Source organism: Equus przewalskii, chromosome 26 (assembly GCF_037783145.1).
Source record: "Equus przewalskii isolate Varuska chromosome 26, EquPr2, whole genome shotgun sequence".
In the NCBI taxonomy this organism is placed as follows: Eukaryota; Metazoa; Chordata; class Mammalia; order Perissodactyla; family Equidae; genus Equus; species Equus przewalskii.
Window position 1 is genome coordinate 27282381 of NC_091856.1, and position 22826 is coordinate 27305206.

The 22826-nt window shown below is 41.0% G+C and overlaps 1 protein-coding gene across 15 annotated transcripts in view; it reads right to left on the reverse strand.

Annotated features, from left to right (window-relative positions):
• The window catches only part of STRBP (spermatid perinuclear RNA binding protein), a 124597-nt gene extending 103422 nt beyond the window's left edge, over positions 1 to 21175 (reverse strand). For 6 of the 15 annotated variants that reach the window (XR_011533578.1, XR_011533577.1, XM_070596400.1 and 3 more), the window contains exon 1: positions 21004 to 21175. The gene's annotated coding sequence lies outside the window, so the exon portion shown is untranslated. Of the gene's footprint in view, positions 1 to 20890; positions 20973 to 21003 lie in introns of those variants that run through there. The other 9 variants (XM_070596392.1, XM_070596397.1, XM_070596402.1 and 6 more) reach the window with 7 other exon arrangements.
• Positions 21176 to 22826: the final 1651 nt, after the last annotated feature.

Genomic DNA, 22826 nt, shown 5'->3' on the forward strand with positions numbered 1-22826 from the left:
TGCTCAATTTTCTGTAAACCCATAACTGCTCTAAATAATAAAGTCTATTAATTTTTCTTAAAAAATAGTAATAACATCAAATGCTGGCAAAGATGTGGAGAAACTGAACCACTTGTACAACGCTGGTAGGGAACGTAAAATATTACAGCCTCTCTGGAAAAGTACGGCAGTGTCTCATTAAATTAAAAATGCATTTACCATACAACCCAGCAATTATACTCTTGGGCATTAATCTCAGAGAAATGAAAATTTATCACCACACAAAAGTCTGTCTACAAACCTTCACATCAGCTTTGTTGGTAATAGCCAAAAGTGGAAATAATCCAAATGTCCTTCAACAGGGGATGATTAAACAAACTGTGACACACCCATCTACCATGGAATACAACTCAGCTATAAAAAGGAACAAACTACTGATACATGCCACAACTTGGATGGATCTCAACGAAATTATGCTAAGTGAAAAAAAAGCCAATCTTAAAAGTGTATATACTGTACAATTTCATTTATATAACACTCTTGAAATGACAAAATTATACAGATGGATTATTGCTGAATATATGATTTCTTACAACAGCAAGTGAACCTACAATATCTCAAAATAAGAAAGCTCTAAAGGTAAAGATATCTTCTCCAAAATCAAATATTTACCCTTGGGTGGGTTGACAAATTTCCCCGAGCAATGGGTCTCAGCCTCAGATGCACATTAAGAATCACTTCTGAAAATCCTGATGCTTAGGCAGCACCCTAGACCAATTCAATTAGAATCCCTCAAGGTGAAACCCAGGCATCTGTATTTTTTAAGCTCTCACGTAATTCCAATGTGTAATCAAGACTGAGAAACAGTATCCTCCTCAGCAAAAGAGTCTTTTGAAAAGCAAGCCTTGTTAGCATGCCAAGATTTTTAAGAGGTGTTAAGGATCTGGCCATTAACAATTTGCTAAAATCTTAGCTACAAAAATCATTCCACTGATAAGTGGAAACTTTAAACCTAAATCTCACCCACCTTCTAGAAACAAAAGACTCAAAGAATTAACCTAAGAAAGACAACAGTTCATTATGGTACATTTTTAAATAACTCCCTACTTGGCAATGGAATTTGCGTCAGAAGTTGAAGGCTAGGTTCATTTTTATCTGTGAAACTTCTATAAATATAAAAATGGAACTATTAATCTGGCTTTCCAAAATCTTTCAACAAAAAGGTTATCAAATTCCATTTAGGATTTAACCTAAAATCAAAAGGAAGGATTTAAAATAATCTCATGAGTTTCACAAATTTAGCTACCTACACACAAACCATGAGAACAAGGTACAGAACATGAAACATTTCAAATGGAGTGCCCTTCTCCACCTGCATGTGAAAAAGCTGCAGTGGCAGCATCACAAAAAACTGATTTAAAACTAAATGTCATACAGGAACACTAAACACACCCAAACAAACCCACATACCACATAATTCAACACATCCGGGCAACAGTGCCTAAGGAATGGAATAGTGTGGATACTGCAAGGATTTGGCAAACCAATGTAGAGAGATTCACATTTCCTTTGCCTTTAACTGTGCCTGTTACATTACCAAAGCAGTTTTTGGTTTAAGGTTTATTTGTAGGTTTACTTGGGGGCGGGGGGATTACAGTGCATAAATTATTAATTTAAAACAGATTCTATGCACAGAAAAATTAAGTACAAAAACAACACTATCACACAAGCGAATTCAACAGTTGTATACTGCTTCAAAAACATTAAAGTGATCAGGTCATTTTTAAATATGTGTAATCTTTTTACAAGTTCAGAAGAACCACAAATTATGGGGCTACAAACCACCAGCTATTCAAAAGAAAATTGTAGCTTATAAAATATTGGCTGACTGCCAGTACAAATGAATTTTTTTTCCCTCAAACAAGCTTTCTAAGCCACAATACTCTTTCAAAAGTGACTATAACCATATCATTCAATCAAAGAGTAATGTAGTGGACGGTAAAGGTAAGTCAATTCTTGGCCTAAAAAAACAAGCTGTAAAAGCCCACAAACTGTTCTCACCGATATAGTAACATGTCAACTTGGAAAGAGAGATTTGGAAAATTTTAATTCATTACTATTTTATCATAATTTCATCAAGCAATTAAGTAATGAGAAGCCTCACTAATAATAATTTTAAAAAATAAACTTTGGAATCCAAATACCAATCAATACATTTAAAAAGGGAGAAAACCAACTCCCCTCTGCCCAAAAAGCTGTCCTTTGAAAAAAGAGCAAAATTCCCACTGCAATCCAAAACTATTTCGTTTCAACTTGCTGCCCATATGGAAAGGCAAAAGATGACACTCTGGAGACAGACGAGGGTTCAAATTCCAGCTATACAATTTCTTAACTAGTACGTACCTTGAGCAACTAATCATTCCACTTTTCTCACTTACAAAATGAAAACACCATCACTCACCTCACAGTGAAACTGTTGTAAAGAGCTAAAGAAGCAACGCATATAAAGCGCTTAGCACAGTGCCTGAAACATAGTATTAAGCACTCCATAAATGGCGGCCAGAATAGTTGAATTACTACATTCAACAAATGGACAAGTCAGAATGTTCAAAATATTGAGAAGCTGGATGTCTTACCTAACTGGTACATTAGAGGTAACTGAACTGAAAAACCTGCAACAACAACAATAATACCGGCCCTGAGTGCCTTCTAGTGCTAGGCACTTTATAAATTTAAAAATCTTTATAACAATCCAACAAGGGAACAGCCAAGCATAAGGTGTACACAATCTACTTCAGGAAGCATTAAAATGTTTCTATAAAGTCTTGAGTGGAAACGTTTACTCTGTGTATGTATATATTTTTTCCCCAAAGAAAGAGATCTGAATATTTCTTATTCTGAGAATATATATATATATTCTAATATGTGCAAATAACATATTACTCATATCTCTGTGTTCTTGGCAGCTTTCCTTAATTTTGTTTTCTCATTTATCAAAGAGTGATAACATTTTGATAGATGTTTGACAGATAACTAGACCTACTCATATCATGATGAATTAGTTTTAAAAAGTCAAGTAAGAACCTGTATAAATACTGGAAATTGTACAATCCTACAAAAATTGGGTAACACTGTGAGAACAGAAATGTAAAATGCAACAATTTTGCAAGCCTAGCTTAATTATTCCATATGAATTCTCCAGTCTAGCCTAACTGACATAAGGACTATCTGAACAAGCACTGCTCTTGTCCCCGTAAAGACAACTGCCTCCTCTCTCCTTCACCTATTTAAAACTCATTCTACCCAGCACTGTATGTCATACTTGTTACAGAGAACACTGCATTCGTTATCTTTTCACGAAATTATATTACCTTTCCAGCTAGAATATAAACTACCGAAGAGAAGGAATGCTTTTTCATAATGCATATCCTTAGTTGTACCTCCATACAACTTCTTGTCTATAAAAAGCACTCAAATATTCAATGACCAATCCATCACATTTCAATATTAGGCCACTTTTTATTTCAAGGAGTACAATACTTTCTAAGACTAAGGCTTGTACAACAATCCATCCCATTATAATTTCTAGATTATCCATTATTAAAGTTACAGTCTGCAAACCTGGTGACTACCTTTAGTTTACCAATTTGTCTAACTCCATGGTTCTCTGTGGTCCGGGGACCCCTGGAGGTCTTCAAGACACTTTCAGGGGTCTACAAGGCCAAAACAATTTTCACAGTAGTACTAAACCATTGTGTGCCTTTTTTTTTTTTTTTTTAAGATTTTATTTTTTCCTTTTTCTCCCCAAAGCCCCCCGGTACATAGTTGTGTATTCTTCGTTGTGGGTTCCTCTAGTTGTGGCATGTGGGACGCTGCCTCAGCGTGGTCTGACGAGCAGTGCCATATCCGCGCCCAGGATTCGAACCGACGAAACACTGGGCTGCCTGCAGCGGAGCGCGCGAACTTAACCGCTCGGCCACGGGGCCAGCCCCCATTGTGTGCCTTTTTAACTCTCCTTCTCTCACTAGTGTAGTTTTCCAGAGACTACAAAATGTATGGAGACATTATCTAATGAAATGTGTCACATTTAGAAGTTCAATATAATTCAGTGAACCAACATTTTCTAAATGACCAATGCATGATGTTATAAAATCATATATGGATAAAAGATCCAGTCAAAATACAACAGAGAATGAATTTTAATGTAACACAATATAAAAAGTTCACTGATTTGGTTTCAGATTCCATTGAGAAGCTAGCATTTGTCAAGTTTTGGTATGGTATCAAAGAATAATATCCACAACTATCTGAAAGGGCTATTGAAATATTCCTTCCCTTTTCCAACTTCAAATCTGTGTGAAGCCAAATCTTCTTTATACACTTCAACCAGAACAACATACCACAACAGACTAAACATAGAAGCAGCTATCAGAACACAGCTATCTTCTATTAAGGTACACATTAATGAGATTGCAAAAAGGTACAGCAATGACACTCTTCCTACTAATTTTTTTTGTTTTGGAAAACAGTTATTTTTTCATTAAAAACATATCATTTGTGGGAAGTCGGGGAAATGGATAGATGTTGGTCAAAGGGTACAAAGTTGCAGTTATGTAGGATGAATAAGTCTAGAAATCTAAAGCATAATGACTATAGTTAATAACAGTGTATTAGATACTGGAAATTTGCTGAGTAGACTTCAGGTGCTCTCACCACACACAAAAAAAAGCAACTATATGAAAGATGGATACGTTAATTAGCTGGACTGTGTAATCATTTCACGAGGTATATGCATAGCAAAACATCATGTTGTGCACCTTAAATATATATATATATTTTTTTTTGGTGAGCAAGATTGTCCCTGAGCTAACATCCATGCCAATTTTCCTCTACTTTGTATGTGGGACACTGCCATAGCATGGCTTGATGAGTGATGTGTAGGGCCACACCCAGGATCCGAACCCACGAACCCTGGGGCGCCAAAGCAGAGCATGTGAACCCAACCACCAAACCACAGGGCCAGACCCCTACAATTTTTATTTAAAAAGAGACACCAAACATTTTTAGAGTAAGTGAGAGAGAAAGAGAAAGTATGTATTTAGAATTGCATAGAAATAGCTGTAGAATACATGCTAAACTCTTGACCGCAAGGGTTGGAGCGTTTATATGACAGGAATGAAATAATTTCATTTTTCACTTTGATTCTGTATTATTTTAATGTGCTTGTATTACCCTTTGTAATTTGAAACAAAAACTTTAAAATCTGAAGTCTTGAATATATTTATACATATATATGTATATAATTTGTGTTAAAATACAATGGTCATTTTTTAAGAGAATTAATAAATTTTTATCAGATATAGTTTCTAATAATATAAATATCAACAGATATAACTCACATAAACAAGAGATCTTTGGGGTCCTCAATAATTTTTAAGAGTGTAAAGGAGTCCTGAGTTTAAAAGTTTGAGAACTGCTGGCCTAACTAAATGTAGGTTGATTTTGGTGTTCCACAAACTAGGCCCATTTCACTTGGGAAATAGAGAAATTTCCCAGAAAGAAACAACGTCAACACTGTTCAACTTGGAGCAGTATTCACTCAGCTCGTGACAAACATTTTGCACTTGTTTTGCAGTAAGCAATCCTCCTACAATGAACAACTACTTAGATTTTCAGTGAAAGGATTTGGCAAAAACATCAACCATAATCACTGATTCCCATTTCATAAAGAATAATCACTTAGCTATATGATCTGTTTTAAGTAACCAAGAAAAACTGTACCAAGATGATAGACAGCACTTACTGAGCCCATAGCATATGCCAGGCACTATGTTTTACTTACATTATCTCATAATCCTCACGACCCTGCAAGCAAAGTATAACAGAGCTGAAAAGAGACTCAGATGTAGTTGCCAAAGGTCACAGTTAATAAATGGTGGAATCAGGACTCAGAATCAGGACTGTGTGACTCCAAAGTCCAGTGTTCTCTCCACTCTACCAGTTTACCTTCATGACACTAGACTGGAAATCAGACCTGTTGCTCACTCTGTGTCCTCAAGCAAGTCATAACTTCCCTCAGACAGTTTTCTCAACTACAGGATAAGAGGGTTAGTCCAGCTGATCTCCAAAGTAGCCTCCACAGCTAATATTCTTGGGTTATGATTCATCACAACTTCAACCCTACAATTTTAGAGTAAAAGGCTTTTTGTATGCTTTTCTGAACAGAACAAGAGAAGCAAAACAAGTCATGGGGAAGTAATGAGTAAAATTAACAGACTAGGATACAGATTTTCATGCTTTAATATTAACAATCATCATAAAACATACTATAACCACTAAGCAGTCATTGTGTACTTCTTTCATTCCAGGCAGCTAGAGCTTCCTTCTTGGACATAAGCTTGGGCATTCAGCCAGCAGACATCTCTGAAGGTGGTAAGAACCTGTTAGCATGCAACTCTGGAACACCTAACTGAAGGACTGACATGGGGAGCAAGTGCCTCATCATTAGCTTGTATAGGAAGCATCATCTATTCTTTGAGGTATATTATACAGTAATCGATGGAGATATCTGCCAAGCATTTCAGATAAAAGAAGGGCAAGCTGCAGGAAACAATGAAAACTGACACATGACACTTCAACACAAAAAAACAAAAAAACAAAAAAATCCACAAAGAAATGTATTGATTGCAGGATAGTAGACATAAGATGAGGTTTTACTGTATTTGCATTGTGAATATTTGTCTAGGCTACCAAAATTTAAACTTCTTCTACAGCAGCTACAATCTGAACACAAGTGAGTATGTGCCAGACACTGAGCTGAGCCCTTTAGAGACATCACCCTCTAATCCCACTCTGCAAAGTTGTGAGGTATTATATTCATTTTAAAAGGTAAAAGAAGGTCTTATAGATCATAAGAGGCAGAGAAAGGACCTGAAAACAAATCTGAACAACTCCAAAGACTATAATCTTTACGAGACATCTTTGCTGGTTCCAGAGGGAGTAACACCTCATCCCTAGGTCAAAACAGAAAAATAATGTGCAATATTTAAGCCAAGTTACAAGGGTATTTTTAAAAACTTTTAAATAAAAGTTTTTAAAAGCTTGAAATCCATTTATGGAAATATCTGTTTAGATATTCGCAAAAGTCACAAGGTCACTGTCAAAAATCTATACTTCTTTGGATAACTATCAATACACAAACTCAGGATATTTGAGATGGCTGCTGTTGCTATAGCTTATATTCTTGTTATGCTCAGATAACCTAAAAAAATCTCTTTTGTCCAAAGAAGCCAGGAAGCTATCTTTTAGATGATACCATCCTTTTTACCCAAAACCGAGCATACTGAAGCAAATTACTCCAGTGCCTATTACTCAGGAGAAGAGAATTCATGTCATTCAAAACACTGTAGAAAAATGACAAGGTTTACAAGGTGACTTGCTAGCCACTTTCAGAGGAATGACTGAAAATTCGCGTACTAAAAGTTCTTTCAAACTTTAAAAAAGCTAAAATGAGGGTTTTTTAATGGGGTAAAAGTATAATTACAAAATCCTTCAACACACACAATTTGAGTTATTCTTCATTGGAAGTGAACCACCACTTTCTAAAAATATCTTAAAATGACGAATCAAGCAAGTTCCAATACTGTTAAGACTAAACATTAACTACTCAAGCAAATCGATTTATGATTTTTAAATCAAATTAAATACCGATTCATCAAAAGTAAATGGGAAAAGAATTTCTAAAAACAAATATCAGAAGCTACATTGCAATTTCTTCTAATTGTTTATAATAATGTCCATTAACGAATTCTAAAGGTTCCAAAGGTTATTTTCTATTTTGCTTTTCCCCTATGGAATATGGATCACAACTGGTCAGGAGAAAGTGCCTACTACTGGAGACACTACCAGGACCAACAAACTCAACTCCACTTCCCTTACATACGGTCCTGGTAAAACAGTACTGAGTCTCCCATATAAGAAGATACCTTCCATTTGCTGCTTTTTGCCTGTCTACTCCCAGATTTAGTGAAGAGAATACTCAACTTTTGGAACCAAATAGACATGGATCCAAATCCCAGGTCCACAACTTACCAGCTAAGTGATTCTGGAGTTACTGAACAAGCCTTAGTTTTCTTATCTGAAATAAAGCAACCATTCTGAAAGGCCAGTGTGAAGATTAGAGATAATATGCATAATGCATGTCTGCTGTTAGTAGTGCTAATCATTATGTGCCTGACACTTTCTTTTTTAATCCTGCCATTGTTTCTAAGTGTAATACATCCAGTAATAAATAACATAGAAAAGATTCTCTTTATTTCTCACTGACAAATCAGAAACGAGTAGCAAAGCACTAGGGGTGACCTCTAATACAAACCTGCTATCATTGACCTTGTCATAGTAAATATTTTTATTTTAATTGTTTAAAGATTTTTATTTTAATTGCTTAAAAAATTTTCAAACTGTTTAACAGGTCAGGGGTTTTACTTTGGAGTTATAGAAATGTTTTGGAACTAGCTGGATGGTGGTTGCTGAACATCGTAAACATACTAAATGCCACTGAATTGTTTAGTTTAAAATAGTTAATCTAATAAAAATAATTTTCAGAGGGAACGTGGAAAAAAATACCCTAATTGTTCCTATTGAACATCATTAGGTGCCAGGAATGTGACCAGTTTAAGTTTACTCAAAGTTCTCTGGTCCACATTTCTAAAGAAGCAGCCTGACTTGGCGGAAGGAACCCAAGGCTGGAGGTCAAGAAATCCACCTCTCACCCCAACTCTGCCACTAGTTAGGTGTGTGATTTTGGACAAGTCCCCTAACCACTCTAGATATATCTTGAGTTCTACATCTGTCAAAGAACAAAGCAGGGCTAAAAGAATCTCACAGGTTGCTCACAAGATTAAGGTTTTATACTTAAATTCTTGGCAAACCAATTATGCGAAATAAAATTACCTAGATAAAAAAATTCTTCCAAACTACAATATATGCTAACTCTGACAAACTAAAAGCCAGTACAGCTCCAGTGAGCTGAAAAATATGTTACCCTAAACAGGAAAACTTTCTCATTTCAGGGCAATTGGGTCCTCTTCACTCCTATTTACTGGAAAACAAAAGCAGACCCTATCATGACAGTGCCAAAATCATATTCACTGACATTATGATCTAAGCACAAAGGAAAAGACTTAAATCAGAGATGACTAATGCGATGAGCAGAAAGTCACTATTCTAAACCAGCTGGTGAACTGCAAGTTTTTAAACTAATAAACTCAGTGATGTCTTTTTATTCAACTATTAAGAAATGCATTAAGTATAAAAATATAAATCTCATACATCATTAGCGAGCCTATAAATAAAAATGATATACATTAATCAACATTATTTTGCAAATAATTCTTTTTCCTTTAAACAGCCTTTGTGTTAAAAACTCTTCCTGCTACAAGTCTCTGAAAAGGATACAAATCTAAAAGAACCTTATTCTGTTCTTAAATGTGCCTGGAATAGAAGCTAAATCCTCTGATAGCTCCTGGTATTTTGTTAAGTGTAGGTTGTTAAAGAAATGTTTTGGCAACTAACACCTTAACTACCATTAATTAGGGTAGAAGGCTTGTCTTCCTCCAATGTGCCTCTAAGTTCTAAGGGAAAAAAGAAGGGTATGGCATGATCATGCAAATCCTTTATTCATAAGGTCATCTCAACGCAGGGATCAAGGTGACTAGTTGGGAACTCTCATCTGTTGTTTTCAAAGGAGTAAGACATACAGCTTAGATATCCATGGCCGGCCAACGAAGCAGCAGTAAAGAAAGGCTCAAAGGATAACATTTAAGATGCATCAAGCTGCTAGGAACACATGAAGTACTTTACAACCTACAACAACTTATCTAACAAACTTAGTGAAAGAAGTGGAGCCACTTACAAATCAAAAGAAAAGTCTGGATGCCTTAACAGAAGTTTCCCAAATCAACTACTTAGATTCAGACTTCAGTAATAGATTCAGCAATTAAGTCTTACTTCTCTTTCTGGCCATTAAGTTGTATTCAAATGAAGGCATAAAGCCACGGATGCACAGCCTTTCTAAAAAGATTCCTGATTTTCTTTTATCAGAACAATTATCACCTGGATGTCGCCACTACACCTGCAAACTCAACAGCAGAACTCAACTTGCCTCCTGATCCCACTTCTCCTGGGTTCTCCATTTCTCTTCCCAGCACCCAAGCCCGCCATCAACTAGGCTTGAGACCTTGTAGATTTGTCATTCAGCTCTCACACCCAGTTACCAAGTTTCATCCTTTCCAAGGTATCCTTTCTATACCTATTTCCATGACCTTTGTCACTTTTTTCCTCGAACTTTTACAACAGCATCTTAATCAGTGTATGCATTTCAGCCTCTCTTTTCACATAGAAGTTGTCAAATTCATTAGGATAGCCCCAACGTCAGCCCTCCACTCTTGCTCAAAAACCTTTCACTGAAGCCTCACTCTCGACAGAACAAAGTTTGAATTCCTCATTCTTGCATTCAAGGCCTTCTATCAGTAACTTTAACATTCCCCTCCAAACTCACACTCTACCAATTCCTTTCATATTCCCTTATCTTCAAGTGAACCACTTGTTCTTTCCCATAGAAATCTTGAGCATTCTTATTTTGCTAACACCGTTCCCTCCATATACAATTCTCTTCTCCACTTTCTCCTAATCTAATCCTACCTGTTTTCTGTGGTTTAGCACAGATATCACCTACCACATCCTCTCTGAAGTCTCTTCCTTGTTCTCCTTAGCTAGAAATAATCTCTTGCTCTTCTGAATTCCCAGACCATTTTATCTCTTAAGTACTTATCTTTTTTAAAATGTATATATATCATACCATCACCTCCCCTAACAGACTGTAAGCTCCTAAAGGTCAAGGTCTATGTATACTTCATCTCTGTATCTCCAATGCAACTAGCACAGTACATAATAAGGACTCAAAATTATGGTGAATAGGGGGACAGCCTGGTGGCATAGTGGTTAAGTTTACCTGCTCTGCTTCAGCAGCCTGGGGTTCGCAGGTTCGGATCCCAGGCACAGACCTACACACTGTTCACTAAGCCATGCTGTAGCAGCGTCCCCACATACAAAATAGAAGAAGACCGGCATGGCTATTAGCTCAGCGATAATCTTCCTCAAGCAAAAAGAGGAAGACTGGCAACAGAAGTTAACTCAGGGCCAATCTTCCTCACAAAAAAAAAATTACAAATGAATAAACTAATAATAAAACCTATTAGCACTCCTAAGAAAGGACACTCATGAAAAAGAAAAACAAAAATACATCATTAAGACTTCAAGAGGCATAGCATTTCACAGGTAAAACTGAAATTCCAACTAAAACACTACAACTATAGTATTCTTTACCAAGTAACAGACTACAATATAAGAATAATTCATTCAACAAATACTCAAGTGTCTACTTAGTGCCAGGCACAGGTCTAGGTCCTTAGAATCTACAGAATACAAAACCAACATCAATCTTCACCTTCAAGGAGAGAAAGGGAAAAGGCAATAAGAAAATAAATAAGCAAAACATTTACAAGTTAAGTGTTTAAGTGGTATAGAGAAAAAGAGCGTGGGAAAGGCAGGGTAGGGAGGGCCAGATACAGAGGAGCTGCCATTTTAATAGGGTGGTAAGGGAAGGAAAAGGGAGATGTTCACAAAGACCTGAAGATGGAGCATATATCTCCAAGCACATATCTGAGAAACAGCATTCTAGGCAGAGCAAATAGCAAACGCAAAGGTCCAGAGACAGAAATATGCTTGGCATGTTAAAGGAACAGCAAAAAAGCCATTGTGGCCAGAATGGAGTAAGCAAAAAGAAAAGTAAGAGGAGATGAGGTCAGAGAAGAAAGAAGAAGGGATCTGATCACATTAAGGCCTTGATAGGACTTGGCCTTTTACTCTGAGCAAGACAGGGAATCACCAGAGGGTTCTGACGAGAAGGAGACAAAAATCTGACTTACCTTTTTAAAAGGATCATTCTTGCTATGGTATTGAGTAAATACTATAAGGGAGCAAGAGCAAAAAAGGGCTACTGCAATAATTCAGAAGAGGTGATGCACACTTAAATCAGCAGAGGTGATGAAAAGCTGTCAGAGTCTGGATACATTCTGACGACAGAACTGGCAAGACTTCCTGATGGGTCAGATGTGGTGTGTGAGAGAAAGAAAGCCAAGGACGACTCCAAGTTTTGGCCTGAGCAACTGGAAAGGCGGAAGAAGTTGCTACTTACTAAGATGTGGAAGACTACAAGACGAGCAAAGGGAAGAGGGGGCAGAGTAAACATCAGGAGTTTGGTTTGGGACAAGCTCAGCTTGAGATGCCAATAAAATAGATAAGTAGAAGTGACAAAGTAGGCAGTAGGATATACAAGCTGAGAGTTTCAGAGATAAAAATTTGGGAGTCATCAGAACATACACGGTATTTAAAGCCATGAGATTGGATGAGATCACCAAGGGAATGAATAAAGAGCAGAGATTCCAGTGTTAAGTAGGAGTACTGAGGAAGAACCAACAAAGGAGACTGAAAAGAAACCAAGGAGATAGGAGGAGAATCGGCAGAGTGTGGTGTCCTAGACACCAGAGCAGAAAGCATTTCAAGGAAGAAGGCATTCACTGTACCAAATGCTGCTAACAAATCAAGTAAGAATTAAAGTTGATGGTTTTGACAAGAGCAGTTTCAGTAGAGTGACGGGGTGGAAAGTCTCATTAGAGTAGATTCAGGAGAATAGAAGATGAGTAGAAACAACTTTTTCATGTAGCTAGAAAAGACAGTGTGGTCAAGAAATAGTTGTTTAAAACATATATATATGTGGGGGCTGGCCCCAGGGCCGAGTGGTTGGGTTGGCACACTCCACTTTGGCGGCCCGGGGTTTCACCGGTTTGGATCCTGGGCGTGGACATGGCACCACTCATAGGGCCATGCTGGGGAAGCATCCCACATAGCTCAACCAGGGACACTCACAACTAAAATGTATGGCTATGTACTGGGGGGTTTTGGGGAGAAGAAAAGAAAAAAAAAAAGATCAGCAGCGGTTGTTAGCTCGGGTGCCAATCTTATATATATATATATACATATATACGAAATAACAGCATGTGTATGCTGACTGGAATGAGCCAGTAGACAGGAGAATAATGATGTTGCAGAATGGCGGGGAGAATGGATACGATTTCAACTGTTACAGAATTTCACTAGAAGAGTTAAATTGCCCAATAAAGAGAACTGTCACTAAGTTAGCAGGCAATAATTCCAGAGTACTGTTACTCTTTGTGATGCTCAACAAGGGAGACAGGTAACTCATAATTCTAATTCACATGCCATAGAAGGCTCAGAAGAGAGGCTGCACCATTTACTGAGAACCTTCATGTTAGGCATTTTATACGTTATTTCATTTAAGCTCAAAATAACTTCATGAGGTATTACCTTTATGTTACAGATAAGGAACCAGAAGCTCAGAGAGAGCAAGTAATTTGATTAATGCACAAAGCTGGTGAGTGGTAGAGCTATGTTTCAATACCAGCTCCATTTGAGTATTAGATAAGGAATTATTGTTAATTTAGGGGGTTAAAATAGTTTTGTGGTTACTTTTTTTTAGGTTCTTATGTTAGAAATACATACTGAAGTATTTATGGATGAAAGTCTATGATGTATAAGGTTTGTTGTAAATACTCCAGCAAAAACAACAACAAAGGAATAGTGAGTGAGGGAGAGATGAAACAAGAGCAGCAAAAAGCTGGTAATTGTTGAAGCTGGTTGATGGGTACATGAAAATTCACTGTACTGTTCTCTTTTATGTACATTTGAAAATGCCATGATAAAAAATAAAAATCCAGGTCTTTCTGAGTCAAATTTTCTCATTACTTCAAAGCCTGCCCTTAATTTCTGCTCAATCCTCCCTTCAAAAAAATGTTATGTGCTTCAACGCTTACAAACAATTTTCTTATCTTCTTTAATACTCACTCTAACTCTGTAAATTAGGGGTTTCATCCCAACTGTATACACGAGGAGAGAGATCTACAACTAGCAAATAGCAAGATCAGACCTCCAAGCCAAGTTTTCTAGTGTCAAAAACATTCTTCTACTACCCAATACAGCAATAAAGCTTGCACATGGGGTCATCTTTAGGCGTACCTATAAGGAAAGTCCACCCAAGTGCTAGCCCATTTCCTCAGATTCATAACTACCGCATAATCCCAGGACCCTGAGTTTCCCAGGAAGGACAAGCATTATTCCAGGCAGTCCTTGAAAAGACTTGTACTCAAGGGCTTAAAGAGGCAGGTTTCAAATCTGCCCAGCCATCAACCTTCCTTGCCAAATTCAGGGACTAACAGGAATTTGATATACAACCTCTGAAAGGGTGTTCTGAAAGCCTGCCAATCTCTGCTCTAGAGGCAACTCTTCGGGCCTCCATTTCTCTAAATGTTAACACTCTGCTGTTCACCTACATTACACAGCTATCATAGGGACTAACGTCCAGGTATGTGAACCTTGAGCTCTAGAAATAAAGGACACTACTGAACAATAATACTGACCAATTTCAAAAGCCAATTTTGTACAATTCCACATTTACCACAAAGCTGACATAACAGAAAGTATCACAGTTAATACTTATTTTTAAGATACCAGCCTTTTTAAAAGCTTCATCACTAATATGTTTGACATCTGTTCTTCCATGCTAAACTTTGACATTATAAGTTTACTTATAGCTTACTTCAAAAACAACTGAAAATAAGCATACCTAGGGCTCCAGATGTTTATTCTCTGCAGCTGCTAAACTACAATATCAAAACTGTAACAACTTTCCCCTCTAGCTCACTAGCTTTGCTAACTAAAACCGAGTTGTCCAGAGCTACTTAAGTCAAGAAATACACAGTATCCAATACTTCATTGGGTTAAAATGTGGGTTGTCTAAGCTGTACAAAAGCCTAATCATTGCATGATTACATGCACTGTTTAAGGAGTTTCAGATTTACCTGGAATCATAAACATCATAAGAATGAATTACTTCCATCTTAATTTCTAGAAACAAACCACTTCTTTATCAGGTCACTACGGAGCTGTCTTAAAATGTACTGATTTTCAGTTAGGCTAACTGAACATAGGTAGGCAAAGTTACAGACTCCATTTTCACATTAAGGGCCAATCTACGTTACTTACCAACAATATTACTGAGTCCTTCTAAGAAATCTTAGGTCCAGCACAAAAGACACCTTTGAGCCTAAAGTCAACACATGTTTGCTGAATTAAACTGGCAAAACAGGTGAGCATATTAAAAACATAAATCTAGATAGAGTCTTTCAGGACAAATACTATTTGCTTTATGTCAACACTATTAATATGGTTAAAGTCAATTCATAAACAAAATGCTGACCTGCCCAATAGGATATCGTGAAAAGCCCTGGCACCTGAAAAACTGCAAAGAACAGGAAATTCTGCAGGTGCAGTAAGAAACTACATCTTATCCATGACCTAGAAACGCCTCAGAATTTATTACACAACCTGCTGCAGAATTCTCACTTTTCAAATGGAAATGAACCATGGAGTCACACAATGCAAAGCTGTGATTTTATTATTGATATAATCAACTGTACCCTTTAGTTGTGCTAAAGTTAAAAAGCAGATGTTCTACGTAGTGTTAGTTATGTCAGAAGTTAAGAAAATTTGAGTATCAAATAACTAAAATTTAGGACTGCTTCATTCACTCAGCAACACACATATGGAACGTCCTTTGTGAAACAGACATCATACTTCTCAAAAACGATGCACTTAAAGGTCCCTTAAGACAAGAAATAACTCAAGCTGGGCATGAAAGTAACAAATCAGATAATTTGGTCACCTCACTAATCAATGCAAGACCTATAAGTTAAAGATTTGCATATCTTTCAAGGCTCAAACCATTTAAATATTTATATCAACATTAATCTGGCATCATTATTTTATTTCTTTCTGTTTTAATCAACATATAAATTTAACTTACATCTCTCAATAAACAGTTTTCTAAAATTAGACTGGATTATGAAGCCTCTCATAATTACCTGTCAGAAACAGTGTTTCTACAGTTGAACAAATTTTTAAAAACAACCAATTTTCCAATAAAAGGATCTATGCAAAACAAATGAAAACAGAAGAGCAGTAAGATGGGTAATGGTGTCCAAACATGTTATATAAGAGAGTAAACTATGAAGGGTAGATCAGCTAGCACAGAAAAATTACTATCAGGGCTGAGGATTACCAAGCCCAAGCAAATTAATGTCTAATAAAGCAACATACTATTTATACTTTTGTAATGTCAATCATGACCAGCATCTGGAGACTTTTTACAACCAATAAACCAAACACAACATTAAAAAGCATTTAAAAGTCATTCCTCCTAAAATAGAGCATAACCTGTCAATGGGCTTAGAAATGTCAAATGGATGGTTATTTGATAAAACTTAAAAAATGAAAAACTACTCAATAAATCTGAAAAAGGAGGCTTAATGTCACTAGAAGGCATAACTCTTTTTCCATTCAAGTCACTCAATGATTTTCTACAAATACATAGGAAAATATTATATTTATTATTCCTGAGTTAAGAACTGAATTCACTCAGCCAGAGAAGTAATGTCTCTGGAAATTGACGTTCAGAAACAATCTTGGGCTATAGCTAGAACTCACAATGTTTCTCACAAGCTTCTGTTCAGACTCAAGTATTCAAATCAGCACCAACACACAGCTGCAGAAATGAGCCAGGAAATATAAGTAGACAGTAGAGCAAAGAATGAACAAACTTTAATTTGCAGACATCTCTGAAATTCACAGAAGTTTCATCTTTATCCAAGTTTCTCACTACAAATTAACCCAACTAATGCCAAATTCTGAAGTATTAATTATTATTTGACCAGGCTAAAAGGAAAAAAAGAACTAAAGAAATAACATCTCTTCTCCATACTGACATAGTTCTAATCTTTCCGAAAGACTAAAACTTGTTTTATATAAACCATCTCAATTCTCATGGGAGGGAGATAAAGAGTCAGGTTTCTGGAGGAGAAACAAGCACAAAGGGATTAAGTATCTTGTCCAGCAAGTCACCAGTGAAAATAAAACCAGAGCCAATTATTTAGCCTACAAAATCTAAATAACCTGCTTTCCTTCATTCATAAACTTAACATAATATTTTAAAGTGCCTACAAATTATCCCAAACCATAGAACTTCATGGAACAATACACATAATCAGAACACTATGCCAAAATTGAGTATTCTGAACAAGAAAATACTGCTTGCCCCAAGTCAATAAAAGGCACTAACACAATGGACTTAAAAAATACAAGGAGGAAACAATAGCCATCTTGGAGAAAATTTTCAAAGGTCACTCTATTCATCTTATATCCTACTGCTCTAATTCTCTGCCAGGTGGCAAAGGGGTCACACATGCTCCTTATATTTGATACACATGTCAAATCTCAAAATACTGCTAAGAGTTTCAATCGAAAGCATATTATACTTTAAAAACCTTTCCCTCCAAAAGTAAAATCTTATAGCAATGCCTTCAGAGCATTACTTTGCTGCCTTCACGATACACTTCAAATTTGAATTTTAAAAATGATTAGCTTCCAGGGCCGGCCCCATGGCGTAGTGGTTAAGTTCAGTGCATTTCACTTCAGTGGCCTGGGTTCACAGGTTCCAATCCTGGGCACAGACCTACACCACTCATCAGCCATGCTATGGCAGTGACCAACATATAAAGTAGAGGAAGACTGGCACAGATGTTAGCTCAGGGCTAATCTTCCTCAGCCAAAAAAAAAGATTAGCTTCCAGTTTATTTTTTAAATATTTATATCTACAGATTCAGATTATTTGAAATGTAGTGTCCTGCTCAGTCCTCATTAAGGTTTAGGCAAGATTCCCACTTTCACTCAAACTTAATATTTGAACTTAAAATGGCTGCATTAAGATACTTCCTAAATCGACAAAAGAAGAAAACCAGTCCACCCAGAAAGCTTCCCAGTGTACCAAAACGGACTTTTTATTTGAAATCATACTAGGTACCACATTACACACTACATGAAACCCACAAAGTGATAATTGAAGTTATTTCTGCAACATGAGGAATAAATTTTTTGCAAAATCTAACAAGACTGAATTTTCAACTGTCAAAAGGGAAATCGTCTTCCAAGATTCTAGAAAACCGTGCTTACTGAGGCAGTCTCTAAGCAGTTTCCTTAATCCTTCCAAATTCCAAAGAATCTAACACAAGCCACAGAACACTGAATGAGACCTGCACTGAAAGGCCCGTGCTCAAACCCCTAAAGGTTATTTCCGACGTATTTGGCAAGCTGATGGCAATATGTCCACAGAACCCCAGAAGTCTTTCCTCAGTAAAGCTAACACTACACTCCCCAACTCAAATCAAAATACCAGAAAATCCAAAAGCCTCCAACTAAATGTTACTTGAACTATATGGGGGGAAAAGCCGACAACCCAGGATCAGTTATTTGCACCTTGAAAGAGAGTTAAACAGTCGAAGAGCTCCATTCCTGCCACTTTTAGGAGCTGGATGTACATTACCTCTGTGTGCCTCTAGCATGGTACTCAGATATTACATCACTCAATGCCTGAAAACTGCTCCATTACCCAGAAAGCACCAGGGTATGTGAGACACTGCACCAAGGTATCCCTTCCTCCCGCTTTGATACTCAGCCCTCAAATGCTGCTGACGCTGGGCCCTGCTCTCTTGCAGTATCTTCACAAAGACATCTGCCCTGCAGGAGCTGCAATCCTATTTCGATTCACTCTTGGTGCACTCCTTATAACCCCATGTGGTTCTTCTATCTGCCCGTGCATCAGGCCGATGTGCTAGGACGATATCCTACCACACACCTCCTCCAAACTTGGAGTATGTACTCAGCTCTCCCCATCCCATCCCCATTCCCTGGGTTCTGGACTAAAATCAGCCTTCGTGATCTCTCTGATTCTAGAAGCAAGTATTTGCAGATGTGGTAGAGGGCTTAGTGTCCTTCATTTTCCATTAACAACATTCCAGGATCCACACATATCCCCCTACACACTCTCCAGTTTCCCTAAGTCCAGAATTCAATCCCTCCTTTAGCTTTTTTCCCAATTTCTGCACTCTGCCCTTCCTTATACCTTCAGAAACCTAAAAATTTCGGCCCCTTTAATCCCTCAAAACTCAAAGTTTTCCAATCTCTCCCCTGTTCCTCCCACACTCTTTTTAAGCAACCTATTTTCCTAATTCTGTCCCACCTGAACCATTTCCTGCCCTAAACCTGGGCATCCTACTTGCCCCACCACCACCACCACCCCAATCCAGTACACAATCTATCCCTTGCCAGATACAGACATGCCCACACACATCGCTGCCTCGCCCCTCCCTTACCCTATTATAGGTAGTAAGCATTCTTCTACACCCTCTTCCAAAAATATCCTATCTTCCCCACTCCCCTCCCTCTGTTCCCTGTCTACTCTATTCTCTCTACTAGGTGAAATCTAACACCCCAAATCTGTGCCTTCTTCCCTCCACATATTGTACTCTAGACCTGGATACCTTCCCTTCCAACCTATCCTCTACTGCCTCCCTGTACTGATTCTCCTCCACACATGCATCACCTCCCCCCCATCTTCCCTCCACACTTCCTGCCCCAGAAACGTTTCCTTCCATCTGACCCCACACCGCACCTGCCACTCCAAGAGCATTTCCCTCACCCCCTACACCTTTGGCCCTCCACACTCCACTCCACCTGTCCCCTCCAATGTCCCCCCAACCCCAAAGTTCCCTGTCTTGCTACACCCCCACTTTCCTATACTTCCCACAAGAACACCCTCCATTTCACTCACTTCTCTTCCTATCAGATAAATGCCCCGCAGTCCTCCTGCCCAGACATCTTCTCCATCATCCTACTCCTGTCCCCACTTCTCTCTCAAACCCCTCAAACTCAAGCCATGCTCCAATCACCTTCCTCCTTTCCCCCTGCACTCCTCTCCCCTGAGCACCCCCACCAGACACCTGCCTCCTGCCCTCACATGCTCCGTCTGTCCAGCCTCCTGTCTGCTCTACACCACTCCTTGCCAGACACCGTCCTCACGCCCCTCACAGGTCTCCTGAAGCCTCTGGGCCTACTCTCACCCACACCTCCCGCATGAGCACCCTCCATTTCCCTCTCCATCACTGAGAGACCCCTAGACACCCTCCTTCCCTCTCTCCCTTTTCACGCTCACCCTGCCACGTCTCCCCCTACCCGGACACCCTTGCTCCCCATCTCCCGTCACATCTGGCCAGCGGCCTTCCCAACAGCTGCCCCTACTCCCTGCCCCTCACAGCAGCCCCGACCGGGACATCAGCTTCTTCCATTGCCCCCTCGAGTCCCCAGTCTTCTCCTTCCATTCCCATCACACTCGGCCCTGCCCTCCCCAAAACCTCCCTCACCCCCATATACTGCCCCCCCCACGCGCCTGAATGTCCTCCATCCCTCTCGCACTCGCCTTGGCCCCCGTGGGCCCCCCAAACCTACCCGAAGGCCCTCACCTTCCACTGGGCCGGATCCCTCCACCCTTCATTCTCCCCCACATCTGCCCACGCCCTCCGCCTGCCCCGCGAAGGCTCTCCCCCAGCCCCTGTCCCCAATGTCCTCCAACACCTGCCCGGAGCCCTCCATCCTACCCAGACCCCGGGCGCTCGGTCCCCCCACACTGCCCACGCCCTCCCCTCGCCTGGGGCCGGGACCCGTCCCCCACGAAGGTGAGGAAGGCTGCCCGCTGCCCTTGCCCGAAGCGGCCCGGGCACCGCCGCCGCCGCGGCGGCCACAATGCCGGAGCCACGGGGGCCGGGATTGCTCCTGCTCTCCGCCCCAGCCCCCGCGGCCGCCGCCGCCGCCGCTGCTAAGGACGCACAACAAACAATGCGGGGCCCGGGCCGGCTCCGCCAACCGCCTCAACCGCCGCCTCAACCGCCGCCGCCCGGGACGGCCCGCCGCGCAGGCGCCTGCCCCGCCGCCGCAGCCTACCCGCGCCGCCGCGCTCTGCCCGCGCCCGGTGCCCGCTCCCGCTCCGCCGCCGCCGCCACCTCGTCCGCCCGCGTCTCCGGCTCCTCAGCCCAGCGGCGGCGGCTGCGGCGGCTGCTGCCCTGGTGGCGCTCGCGGCTCCGGTCTCCGCTTCGGCGGCGGCGGCGGCGGGCACGTGACGCCGCCGAGAGCGCCCATTGGCCGGGCCGGGGGGCGGGCCCCGCGGCTGCTGGGGAACGGAAAGCCCGCCCCCTCGCTCGCCGCGCGCCCCCTCCACGCGCGCTCTGCCGCACCTGAGACAGCCAGCCAGCGCCCGCCGCCGCCGGGCCGCGCCGTCGCCTGCGCCAACTGCGCACCTGGGAGCGCGCAGGGACCACACGCTGGCGGCGGCCGCATGCACCTGCGAGCGGACGCTTACGTAAACTGCGTCCCCGCCCTCCTCCCGGCGCCCGGCCCCCGCCCGCTGCAGCACCTGAGCCCCGCTGCGCTAGCGGCGTAACCGCTGCGGAACGAGGACGAGCTGCGCAGGGAAGGGTGCGAAATGCACGGAAACTTCGTAACTTCCGAATCTGGGAGCGGCTCCCGGCCACCGCGGCGAGCTGGCCTCCCCCAGCCCCGCGCCCTAGGACGAGGTACCCCGCAACCCCAGGGGCTACGCAAACGGAGTAGGCCCTGCAATGCCTCCCCAGGTGACACTTGTTACAAGGTTCGATCCCAGCCTTCGCTCCTCCTACACTTACCAGCTGTGTGACCTTGACCAAATTACAGAACCACTCTGATCCTCAGTTTCCTGATCGGGGAAACTGGGACCATAATTCCGATTTAGGAGCTGTCGGAGAGATGGGAAAAAATAGGCGTGAATTCTCCTAGCACATAGCAGGCACTGAACAAAAGTTGCGGTTTATTCAGCCACCACCCCTCCTTCTCCCACCCTTAATGGACCTCCCTGAGATTGAGCTGGGGCAAGGACCTCTCTGACCTTACGATTAGGTCAAACTTTGCCTAAACCCATACCCGGCAGGTGCTGGGGAAGAACTGGAGGTTTGCTTTTTGTCGTAGACTCACTAGCCAGTACCTTCTTGATACCCAGCATTCTACCAGCCAATTTGGCCCCTACTGAGTACCTGCTGCATGCTGGGTGCTGTGCTGCATGCTGGGATGCACAGGTGAATGATTCAGGTCCTTGCTCTAAAGGAATTTCCAGCCTGGGGCAGAAACGACCTGGCCACCCGGTGCCAGGACCTGGAGAGCTGGGAGTCCAGGAGGGATCTCCCACAACTGCCCCCTCCCGGCCCCTTCCCATCTTTCTAACATACCAGGCTCAAATATTTTAACAGCTCTGCTTCACTCACGGAATTAAGTGTAAACGCTAACTCAATTTTAAAAGCTTTGGTGATCTGGCTTTAAGTTTCAAGGTACAACCCCTTCCCTTTGTCCCTCCTTCAGGCCACCTTGACCCTCCACCCACACTGACCTTCGGTGCTGCTTATGAGCTACTTATGAGCCTCCTGAGCCGGGACGTAGGCCCCAAAGCCTTTCTACACCCTCTCCCCACCTCCGATCACCCACACCTTTCTTTATCCTCATGAAAAACTCCTTGGTCTTCTTATCAGTCAGCTCACAACATATTCTCTCCGGAACTCCTTGGCTGCCTCAGACACGTTGTCTGATCCTCTGCTTTGCATGTAGACCATTAAACTGTGTATACTTATGGCACTAGATTGTAACTGTCTTACTGCCTGCCACCTCCCTGGACTCAAAGCACCTTGAGGACAGATCATCTCTCTACCTGAATGGGTTAGGGAGGTCCACACATGCACGTGAGA